Source organism: Eurosta solidaginis, chromosome 2 (assembly GCF_040869045.1).
Source record: "Eurosta solidaginis isolate ZX-2024a chromosome 2, ASM4086904v1, whole genome shotgun sequence".
In the NCBI taxonomy this organism is placed as follows: domain Eukaryota; kingdom Metazoa; phylum Arthropoda; class Insecta; order Diptera; family Tephritidae; genus Eurosta; species Eurosta solidaginis.
This window is the reverse complement of record NC_090320.1, coordinates 86,141,201-86,153,939: the sequence shown is the minus strand read 5'-3', so window position 1 is coordinate 86,153,939 and position 12,739 is coordinate 86,141,201. Positions and strand designations below refer to the sequence as shown.

The 12,739-nt window shown below is 39.1% G+C and overlaps 1 pseudogene; it reads right to left on the bottom strand.

Annotated features, from left to right (window-relative positions):
• Positions 1-6,172: 6,172 nt before the first annotated feature.
• Positions 6,173-12,265, bottom strand: LOC137241555 (zinc finger protein 84-like; annotated as a pseudogene).
• Between the last annotated feature and the right edge of the window lie 474 nt (positions 12,266-12,739).

The following is a 12,739-nucleotide window of genomic DNA, read 5'->3' as shown; positions in this document are numbered from 1 at the left end:
AGAGTCCTATTGCGAATTTTATTATTGATTATTACATTTAAATCACTAGCTATTGATTCGTATATCAAACCTACATTGCATGCCCTTCGCTTGGCACAATTAAATGTTCCACTCCATCGTGTCGCATATTTACGCTAATGGAATCTACTGCCACCTTAGATAAATCATTTGCAACAATTTCACGCACGCCTGCTACTTCTTTTGCATAACTTATGCTACGTAAACCTGTTGCAGCAAGCGCTTCCAATATTCGCAGTCCATTGTCGTATTTTACACCACCAGCCGTGTATGGTTTCTTGTCATTAGCATTGCTTGCTTTCCTTTGTATTTTGTAGATTTTTATGCGCCGCCGCTTCCCGCTCTCTTATCAACCGCTTTGAGTATACATTAAGTACTGAAATACTTAAATCACGATTAAATTCTTGTACTGGATTGTAGAATACGGCCCCGCCGGCAATAATTTCTGTAGTGCTTTCTTTGATCACACGTTCGGGTGCTTTGCCGTTCGTAGCGATCTGTTAATTCATAAAATTTAGGGCGATTTTGTTAATAACGCGAAACATATATTTACCTTATTTTCAGATATTTCCTCAACTGCCATTTTGGCTTTAAACTGCTGTGCATCCAAGTTTTTGTTATCAGCTGTTCGGTGGTGGCATACGCTGGCTGCTGCTTTCGTTGAACAGTGAATCGTGGAAACTGTTTCAACAGAGGAAATATTTAAGCATTAAAGATGCACAACACTGTTTTTTTATAAATCAACGATGATAGCCAGCCTTGGGAGGTTGTTGCTGCTGCTATCGTGGCCTTGCATTACCCGGTTGCTGTTGTGGTATATACCTTGGTATAACTGGATGTGGCGTCATTGCCCCACCTGGTCCAGTTGATGCGGACCACGAACAACAACCACCACGACCTACACTATTTGGGTTCACTTTGCTGCTGCAAACACACCTGCGTCACAATAATTAATGCAGACTATAGAGGGGTATCTCAACAAAAGAGGCTATTTTATTGCACACATAGCCGTTTTTTTACACCGAATTGTCTAATCTTTTTTTTTTCAATTTTGGATAATAAATCTTAATGGTAACAAGAATTTTTTTCTTGTATGTATGTGGAAATCAAAATTTACTATTCTGCATTAGAATTGCTCACGATTATTTATACTATGCAATTACATATTTCACTTTCTTTCTTTATAAACATGCACACATTGATATGTGTTTTTTTTTGCTAAAACACACTTTAGTAGACCAAAAAATATTAAAGAATGCGTATATTAATTTCTGCAAAATGTAAATCACACAAATTGAAAAAATTTTCCACTTTTCTGCAGAATTAGAAATGGCGATTTTTTTTGCACGCAAAAATGACGTATTTTGCTATCCCTATGAAAATAATAGGTGCGAGAGAGCACGATACATTGTGGGAAAGCAAAATTTGTGAGCATGCTATTTCATTTGCACAATTTTTCATTCCAAATCGTCACCCCTGTCAAAAATTCGTGTGGCTGTGTGCGTTTTTGGTCACACGATTTTTGCAGGGGGGACTCGAATGACGTGGAGAATTCTGATTGACTGAATCTCCCGTTATTCAACTCCATCATGCATTTGGTAACTAAGGTGTTTAGCGACAAGGTTTCCTCTGAAGAAGTTTTCAGTTTCATTTTGAGAGTTGAAGTGCACCGATCGTGAAATCAAAACGTAACGAAAAATCCTAAGTACTAAGTAGTGACCAAAAGTTTGAAGTAAAAATAAAAAGACTAAAAGCTGCAAATTTAAGATTTATTGTATAAATAAGCGAAAGAGAACAAAGAAAATAAAGAGAGACTTAAAATTAAAAAGAGTTCTTTTCACTTGTGGTGTGTGCGTGGGGCTAAATTCCCAAAATGCGTGGCGCTAAGATGCCAGCGTTATATGGCGACCGTGGGCCGAAGTCCTGCAAAAACGGCGCGTGGCAAGCCTCCCAACAGGTGCAGCAACATTTTTTCCATTTTTAAAATGGAATAATTGAATACACATGGGTGCATAAATTTAATATAGAAAAAAAGAAAAGTCCTACAATGTGAGAAACTAAAAAAAAAGAATAAAATCAGAAAAAATTTAAAAAAAAATTCAAAAACGGAATAAAAAATATAAAAATTAAAAAGATCTAAAAAAATACATAAAGCATTTAAAAATTTCTACAAAAAAAGTATAAAATTCAGAAAAATCTACAAAAAATTTTAAAACATTAAAAATCTACAAAAAAAATTTCAAAATTAACAAAAATTTATAAAAAAAAGTTAAAAAAAAATTGCAAAATCGACAAAAATTAATTACGCAAAATTTTTTTAAAAATATACATACAGATTAAATTGGTCTATGGCAGTGTTTTTGGCAGTGGCTAGTTGGGAAAAAATGAGTAGAAATAAAGAAATTTAGAGAAAATATATACTTATAACACAAAGACTTAATAAAAGACGGAAATAATAAGAAAATGCAAACTTTATAAAACAAAAACTAATCGGCAGCGGAAATAATAATAGAATTAAAAACAACGAAAACTGAAAATTTTGCATAAAGTGCACAAAATTCTTTAGTGAAAAAACGGCACTAGCCACGCCACCTTCATAACAGCAAACCACCGTACAACCATAAAACAGCGGGAAACGAGTGACGCCATCAGCAGCAGAAGATCAAGCAGCAGCAGCAGAACAGCAAGCGGTAAATCAAGCCCAGCAGCAATATATGGGTATGGCACACAGTGTGCGAAATACAACTTTTTTTCATTTCAATATTTAATACATACATAATACATTCATTTAAAATAACTTACATACTTATTGAAACTAAAACATATTTTATTCACTTTTTCATACCTATTACGAAAGTATTTTGCATTATATTCAAAACCAATTAAATTAAATTACTTACAAAAAATGAATTGAAATTCACATACATCTAAGGGTATATGTGTAAGTCTATAGGTAGGCACTGTGGGACAGGCTCGGATTAAAACAGAAATTTTTTTAAGCTTCATTTATTGCTTTAATGCTTTTGATTATTAAAGCAGTTGCCGTTATTAAATATATTTTTAAAGTTTTTTTGGTTTGTTTTACTCCCACTCTGCGCTACAGTGGGCTGCATCAAAAAATACACACACAAAAAAAAATTATTACTTTTTCTTAAGCGGTACGTCCGTGTTAAAAACATGATTACAATATTTCTTTAAAGCGGTGCGTCCGTGAATAACGATGTAAATTTTTTTTAACACCGGTGTGTCCGAGAACATTACATTACAAATTTGAAAAGACGCGTTGCGCCCGTATCTATAAAAATAAAACTATACTTTTGATAAAAGCGGTGCGCCCGTTTCATGCCTTCTACAAATATATTTACCATTCTCAAATTTTTGCATTTCAGTAATAAAATTCCAACTAAAATTATAATTTTCTGCCATACGTTTCAAAATTACATTCTGTACAAATAAACATTTTACATTTACATTTTATAATAAACACATTGGTAAACAATATTCAACTTCTTTTAAATTGCATTTGAATATCATTCCAATCGTTGGGTTTGGATTTGCGGACATCAGGAGCGTAAAGTAAATAACTTTGAATATTTCTTTTCATTAACTAATCACTAACCTTTGCTCTTTCAATAAAATTCACTAACTAACGTTTTTTCAATAAGTGTTCGTTAACCAGTTGAATAATTATAAAATTTAAAAGCTTTCAGAAATGCATACAGCTAAGGAAAATCATTTTTAACAGATAAGGGTGCAATTTAATAACCTTTCATTCAAATTAGATTTCACTTATTTTGTTTTAAAATACAGTGTAAAGAGTATATAAGTTCCAACCTAATATACTGACTTACTAGTTAAGTTTTTACATTTTTTGCAATAGGTATATATTCTCTCTTTACAAGAATTTTGAAATACTGTTAGTCACCTAAGCTCTTGTTATTGAATTCCAACTAGCATAATGAATACTGATTACGTGTAATTCGGGACGATGGGGATTCGCTCGCACGTAACACCAAAAAAGAAATGTAAAAGAGAAGGAACTAGTTAGTGACTTATTGAAAAACAACACTTTCACTAATCTAATTAACAACAAACTTTCTTTATTCAATAATTTAAAGTAAGGGGAAAAATTAAATTGTAAAGTATTTCGGAAATCACTTTAACTTAATGGTATGGAATTTGCACTTGAAACAATGAATGCTTACCTTCGGTTTGGTTGCTGGAGCTCACTTGCTGATGTTCAAAAGAAAAGTGAATTGAAAGGAAAAGAAAGAGTCCATGGCACCCGCCGATTACTAACTTTCGTCGAGTTTTCCCCTACTCAATTAGTTCTCGGCTGTGCAAGGATAGTTACCGGTAATAGTTAAGTATACGGACCGCATTAGGGTGAACTAAAAGTGATTTTAAAAGATATTTAGGCTGGTGACCTAAACATGCCGGCCCCCTTGCGGCGAGCAAGCTGAGAACAAACAACCAGTCCGAATTGACATCTAAGATTATGCATGTAGCGATATATGGGGCGTACAGGATATGAAAAAAAGTAGGTGGAGTACGTTGTTCTCCATCGCCTTGTGGTGATGGCTCCCATTTCTCGATAAATGCTGTGGATGAGAGAAAAAATGGTTAATACATAAATACGTGGTTCTATTTAGTTCAATGCACCTTATTAGATTAAAATGTGGATTTGGAGGTATCTGTAGATATGTTGTAGATATAAATGTATTCTGGGATTGGCTTATTGTTGGTAGGCCCCCGAGATGACTAGGCCAAAGATGGTGAAAGGAGCCACCGACGTGTGATTTCTGCTTGCTCCCAGTTGGTCGTACAGCTTCGGTTTCTAATTGCCGTTGTTGTTCGTGCCGTAATAGCGGTCGGAAAGGACGTGTTTCAGAGCCGCTCTGTTGTCTACGAAGGGTAGCTAATGCCGCCAATCTTGCTTCTTCTTCTTCTTCTTCGGCATCCCGATCATCCATTTGTTGCGCCCAAGACTTGGTTCTTTCGGTGAGGGCCAGGGATAAGGCCCCGTCTGAGCTTTCTCCGTCATCGAGAAGGTCCCTTGTGGTTTGCCTCCATTCCTTGGTTTCGTCCCGGTGAAGGGTAGTATGATGATGCTCGTTGCATCGATAGCACTTGTCCTTACTTGTGCATACCTCGTGACTGTGGAAAGGGGACAAACAGTTGATGCAATAGTTATGTTCGCGGACCGCCTGCCACCTCTCTTCAGCGGACATCCTGCGGTATTGTGCGCAGAATCGTACGCCGTGATTTGCGGCGCAAAGGCGGCATGGTACGAAGAAACTTCTGGAACGCTCCTCTGTCTTGACGCGAGTTGCCGTGAAACGAGTCATTCTAAAAACATAATCGAGCATTATTACATTGATTTCGTCTACATGGATGGCTAGTGGGTTTATGTATGAGGACGTTTTTTAATATTTGCTATTATTATTTAATTCCTTAATTTTGTAGGTCTGAAACACATTTGTCGTATTGGTATCTGTATCGACTCGCTTATTTATCCACCCTAACTTAGGTTCGGAGTTATTATTTGACGAGTCACGAAAATCGCGTAACGACAATTTTGCTTACCGTACCGTAAGTGTGTTTATTTGTCACTAATGTGCGGTTAAAATGTATTCGCTCCTTAAGGGAAAAAATAAGACGTTAGTGGCAACACTGCTCGCTTTGACAATTCATTGAGCTCCTTGTAATCAATGGAAAAAATCGTATACCTACAAATGGCTGAGGAAATGCCATTTTTCGAAAAAACGTGGGTAAGTTAGCAGGAAATATTAGTAAAGATAGTAAAAATTCCTTTATTGTTCATTTTTTAACTCTTCTTTTTTTCTTTTCAGGTCGATGCAACTCTTGATCCCTCGCGGCACAACCCAGTTACTAACAAAGCAAAACGGCAGTTACCAAGCCTAAACACAAAACAGCGGAGCGGCTGGAACCTCACAAAAATATGGAACCCCATGGCGTGGCCCACGGACAACAATCAGTGACAGAATTGGTTGGGGTAAAGGAAGATTTATTTTATTTTTCTTTACTATGTGTTATTGTAGGTAGGCAATTGACTTTTTTTGCATCTTGTCATATATGTTTGTATGTAACTACTATTAGTTGTTAATAATTATTGTATAGCACAATTCCTATTTTATACATTTTTGCTTAAACACTGAGTTCTAACATGATTAATGAGTGTACCCTTCTGTCGGAATTGCTTAGGGCAATAGTAACAACTGTATGGCTTTTCACCAGTATGTGTTTTCATGTGGTTATTCAAGGTGGACAACTGTCGGAAATTCGATTCGCATACTTTGCACTTTAAGGTTTTTCACCGGTGTGCTTCTGATTATGATTAGCTAAAGTACTTTGTTTCGAAAAAGCCTTACGGCAAATTAGGCATGGAAATGGGCGGTCTGGACTCTCCAACATTAAACTATCTGCTTCGTTTTTGAACGTAGACTAATTGTAGGATTAAATGGCTCCTTCGTAACAAGACGGTTACAGTTGTATTACTATCGAGAAAATGGACTAATGGATGATATGTTTGTAATTGCTGATGTACCATATTATTGATTTGGGATGTTCTCCTCCTTGTGACACGAGTGTAGTTGTAGTCATGGGATTTATGCCTTGCGGTGGTGCCATTGCTGTTGTTGTGGAAATTGCGTTTGCATGGCAGGCGACTGGGGTGTGTGTCTTCATGTGCTTGGTTAAAGTTGCCTGCTGTCGAAATTGCATCGAACAAAAGGAACACATGCGAATAATATTCACCAGAATGTATCTTTTTGTGGTTGGTTAACATGGCAATTTGACTAAATGATTTTTCGCATATTTCGCATTTATACGGTTTGTGATCAATATAAGTTCGTTCCTGATTTTTTAGTGTACTTAGCTGCGGAAAACGTCTTGTACAAACATTGCATTGATAGGGGTTAACTAGCTCATTTGCCTGCGGTGAACTATAGCTGCCAGTGTAAAGAGTTTTCGTTATAGAACGATTTTGATACTCAATAGTTTGATTTGGAGGCAACTTCTGGTTGCGATTATTCAGTTTAGTACCTGGTTGATAGTTCAGCGGTGTGTTGGGGTGCTTGATTCTTTATGTGTTTTAATATGATTAATTAATGTACTCTGTTGGCGAACTTGTCTGCGCATTAGGATTGGCTGCTGTGGTGTATGCGGAAAAGGTTGTTTCACTATCTCATCATGATCAGCCCAAGCTGCTAAATACGATGGAGTCGAAACACCTATGTCAGGCATATCTGGTGCAGCGTTGTGAGCCAGTAGCAGTCGAACAATGTTGCTATGACCGTTAAGGCCTGCACAATACAGTGGCGTACAACCGTTGACATCTTGGCTGTGTATGCCTGGACTTCGACGAAAGCTTGCAAGTGGTTCACTACTTCGCTTTGAAATTTGTTCCAGTGCTTTTCCACAACAGCAATATTACCAATGCGTGCCGCTGCAAGTAGATCTTGATCTTTGCCCATTGCATTGCACGGTTTGCGGGGCACGCCTTAAATCAGATAAGTTTTACAAATTGACAGGCTAAAGAGTATCTCCTATGTTATTCAGGTGAACAATGAATAAATAAATAAAATTTTTCCCTGCCCAAAAACAACAAATCTAATTCATCGTAAAGTCGTTGATATTTGGGAACGTTTAGGTGATCTGCGGCTGAAGGGGGCTTGCAAGGCCTTGATTAGAAACGCAATGCCATGTTATGTTATGCATAGGCAGGTTTAATTGACAAATTGGTCATCGCTTGCCGTAAACTAAACGATAGCATCAAATAGCAATAACAAGCCAAGCACAGTTGAGTTGCAAGGGAGTTGGTGGAAATCGTCATGTTAATGAGTAAATCTGTCGAACAGCAGGATGCGCTTGCAGCCTCCTTAGGTTATATATTTTGCATTGGGCTCTGCTAATAATGAATGTGTGTGTGTGGGGGGGGGGGGGGGGGGCTTGGTGGACAAATGGTTTCGGGGCAAGAGTTAGTAGATTTTCACTACTCACACTGTGGTAGTTCGATAATTAATCAAACAAATTGGGAGAAAGTAAACCTTTTTTTGGGGAAAATTTGCCTGGAAATACACATGTCGCCACTTCAATGTCGCGCTTTACTACGAGTTCAGGGATTATCCATACAAATCATTAACCGGCCAGATGGGTGTCTGTATGTGTTTGGATGACATCCTTTTGTCACCTCGAGATTATAATAAATTGTTTTTAATTAGGTCACATCACGAGTCTCTGGGGTCCGGAAAACATAGTTGATTTAGTTTGAGCTTCTCTTTGTATTGGTAATCATTTCTCCTAAAACTTGTTTGTGATTAGATCTTCACTTGCAATAGTTTCCATTAATCATTTTTTATACCAAACCGTAAAGGTTTCCTTTTGCCCACTGGGTAATTTTGTTTTTTTTTGAAATAAAAGTTAAAATAAAAAATGATTGGAAACTTTTTGTGCTCCACGCACGTGAGAAAAAACTTTGTGCACCAAGCTATCAGCTTTTAAATTTTAGGGAAAAACCTTTTTTGTCAGCCATGAAAGTCTCAGAGGAGCATCTTGAAGATATGCTATTATTATGAGTAAAATTTTGGGAACGTGTCCGTTTGGCCCCCATTTTTTGTTTGTACGAATGTGACTCCGCCGCCAAATAGGAGGCGTGTGAATGGCTCCGCTAAACATAGGAGCGTACATTTCACTCATGCCAAAACATAGGCAGTTGTATGAATGTGACTCCGTCAAATAGGAGGTGTGTGAATGGCTCCGCTAAACATAGGAGCGTACATTTCACTCATGCCCAAAGCAAGGCCATGGGCGCATGAAAGCAAGTCTTGCGCCGAGGTGAATTAGATAAGTTATATATATATAGATATGGCCTAACCAACGCGTTCCCACTTGAGCTCATATTCACCTTTATAACTAAACATTAGGCAATCTTAACCCAATGCCATCTGCAAAGGTGTACTACTGTTTAGATAAAATATAGGTTTGCAGACAGGAAATTCTCCTGTTGTATAATAATTTCATGGCTGATAAGAAAGCTCTTAAACCTAGACTCATTTTAAAGAGCAATTGGCTCACGCATCGTTGTTTTGAAATTTGTTCCTAGGGAGTGTTGCATGAAGGGTTTGCTGGTCTTGGATAATTTGTAATAGGATAATAAGAATTGTAGACAAGCTTCAGATCCCTAATTCGGTGTCACACCCTGACTAGAAAAGAAGTGGAATTAGGGAGAATGAGAAGTGGGATATTAAAGATCTCCGACCCTCTCCTCGCAAGGAGGAAGCAAGACCAACTTTGTGATTGGTCTCGTCGTGTGCCCTCTCGCCGTATCAAGCTCGACGACTCGAACTCGATTGTCGGCTCCATAATGGAGTTTGGTTATTCGTCCTAATCTCCATTCGTTCGGAGGTAAATTTTCCTCTTTTATGACTACCAGGTCCCCTTGTTTCAGATTGGCTTGTGGGTGTTTCCACTTGGTGCGTTTTTGCAATTCGGTGAGATATTCGGACTTCCACCGTTTGCAAAACGTTTGATGTAATGCCTTCAGCTTCTCCCAGCGGTTGACAAGTGAGGCACGATTTTCACTGACGTCAATCTCTAGTGGGGCTAGTAGATGACCGCCAATGAGGAAGTGTCCCGGAGTGAGTGGCTCCAAGCTGGACAGGTCGTTGGAGGAGGGGCTCAGGGGCCTCGAGTTGAGACAAGACTCAACTCTGCAAAGAAGGGTACTGAACTCTTCCATAGCAAATTTATAGTCCAACGCTATCTTTTTGAAGTGGTTTTTAAAACTTTTGACTCCAGCTTCCCACAGTCCGCCCATATGAGGGGCGGCTGCAGGTATGAAGTGCCATTAAAGGGTTTGGTGAGAGTACTTCGATAGGGTTTGGTTACGCGCATCGGCGAGGAAAGCTTTGAGTTCGGATCGAAGTGCTCGAGAGGCACCGACGAAGTTTGTTCCGTTGTCGGAGTATATGTTCTTCGGACATCCTCGCCTGGCGACAAACCGATCGAAAGCTGCTAAGAAGGCGGCGGTACTGAGGTCACTCGCGACTTCTAAATGAATCGCCTTGGTGGCGAAGCAGACAAAGAGGCAGACGTAACCCTTTGATATGCGGCATCCTCTTCCGCTATAAGATTTGATGTCAAATGGTCCGGCAAAATCTACCCCCGTATTGGTGAAAGCCCGGGAAAAGGTGGTTCGCTCTGGAGGTAGATCTCCCATCAGTTGGGTTTGGGTCCGTTTGCGGAATATGGTGCAGGTTTTGCAATTATGTATGACCGATCGGATCATATTTTTTACCCTAGGAATCCAATATTCTGTGCGTAGGCGACGAAACATAAGTTGGTTCTCACCATGCAGGGTATCTTTGTGGATGAACTGGACAAGAAGTCGTGTGAGCCGGCAGTCATAAGGCAGAATGATCGGGTGCCGTTCACTGTAGGGAAGATCCTTGGCCCCTGAAAGACGACCGCCCACCCTCAATATGCCCTTTTCATCGACAAGCGGAGTAAGAGGTAGGATTTCACTCTTTGAACCGATGAGTTTCCCGGATTTCAAACTCGAAAATTCCTCCGAATAATGCTTCCGTTGGTAGAGAGCTATTAAACGACTTGTCGTGGCCTGGATTTCATTGGGTGAAATGAAGTACGATTCCGCTTTAAAGGAAGATTTTGTTTTAGTATTGGTTCTTTGCGAAAACCTTATAATATATGATATGACCCGCAAGGCTCTTGAAAGTTCTGAAAACCTTTCTAGGATATCCTCATTTCCACTTATTTTTGATGTGGTAAAGGCTTTTACGCGCTTTTGCTCAATATCTGTCTGATACTCCTTTCCTTGATTTGGCCACTTTGAATTGTCTTCTTGTAACCAAGAAGGTCCCTGCCACCACAAGGAGCTTGCGACTAGGTCTTTTGCTGACATCCCTCTGCTGGCCACATCTGCTGGGTTTGATGTAGACTCTACGTGGTGCCAGGCACTGTTCCCTACCTTTTCTACGATTTTGGTTACTCGATGAGCCACAAATGTTGACCAAGAGCAGGGAGGTTTTTTAATCCACGCTAAAACAATCGTTGTGTCAGCCCATAGATGTGTATGGAATTTTCCCAAGTTCAGATTTTCGCGCACTGATTCTAAAGTTTCGGCTAACAAGACTGCTCCACACAGTTCTAATCTGGGTAGCGAAATTTTTTTTACGGGAGCTACTCCTGTTTTCGCAATTAGTAGGCTGACGTGGACCTCCTCATTAACCCTTGCCCTAAGAAATATTGTAGCTGCATAGGCTTTTTCGGATGCGTCGCAGAATCCATGTAATTCAACGTCCGCATTTAGTGTAAAATTTACCCATCTTGGTATCTGAATATTGTTAATATCCGGGTAGTCCTCCATAAAGGTTTGCCATTTATCTAGGGTACGCGTGGACACTGTCTCGTCCCAGTCAGTTCCTTCCAGCCAGATGTTTTGCATTATGATCTTCGCTACTATGATGGCTGGCGCGAGCCATCCCAAAGGATCGAAGAGTTTGGCGATCGCTGAAAGTATTGCCCTTTTTGTCAGGGCCTCACGATTTTCGATAGGTTTTGCGGTAAAATAGAAATAATCAGAATGCGCGTTCCATCTGATGCCTAATGTTTTGACTGTACTCGCATCCTCGAATTCCAGAAAATCTTCGTTTAGCAAGTGGGATTTAGGGATTCCTTTCAGTATTCGGCTGCAGTTCGAAGTCCACTTTCGCAAAGAAAAACCTGCTGACCGTAGTACGTGGGTGACTTCCTCCCGAGCTTTAATTGTAGACTCGATGCTGTGGCCTCCTGCTAGCACGTCATCGACGTACATGCTTGTACGCAGAATGCTGGCCGGCCAAGAAAGGTAATCACCTTTAAACACATCGGTATCGCAAGGGGGCAGCCGGATTTTATGTCCATGATTCGGATTGGTTTCCACTTTTGTGGCAGGGGCATTTGCAGGTGGTGCTAATTTTTCCACTTCAGCAGCGATTGTAGCCATGCATTTCATATAGCAGGTGAAACAGCTTTTATTTTTCTGCTTAATGGATTGCAGGTCCTCTTTCGTTATATCTGTAGAGTTGAGGAGACCTTCATAAAGTGACTTTGTCTTCTTCCAATGTGATTTCAGCTCCTCTTGCTGTATTTCAAGGGTGTGTTTGTTTTGTTCAGCGATTGGTTTCGCATTGAACTCCTGCTCAAACTCCACTATGGAGTCTGTCATTCTTATGTAGGTCTCCATTTTTTTTATTATTTTAAATATCTTGTCTCTTTTAAGGAACGAGAGCGGAAGTAATGACTCTAGAGTATTGTGCTTGCAACGAAAGCGAAACAATAAGAATTGACACAGATAGAAATCTGTTTCAAGATTTAATGTGCCTAATTAGTTGTGTATTGTTGTTGAAATTTCTAAGAGTGACACAGATAGAAATTTGGATGCAAATTTAATGTGTCAAAATTGTTATTTGATGAAAAAATGAAGTGGGCTAATTGTGCCAAACCAAATTATAATTCCAAGAAAAAAGGGAATTGAATGCAATTGTGTACTTCTTCGACCGTGAAAAGCGTAATAAAATTATTTATTTTGATTTGTTTTCTTGTCTGATACACAATTTTGAAAATAATATTATATGGACTGTAAGTAAATAGTGTCTCCTACCAGCCACTAGCCATCCAATGGTGTATATAAGTCGCAGTG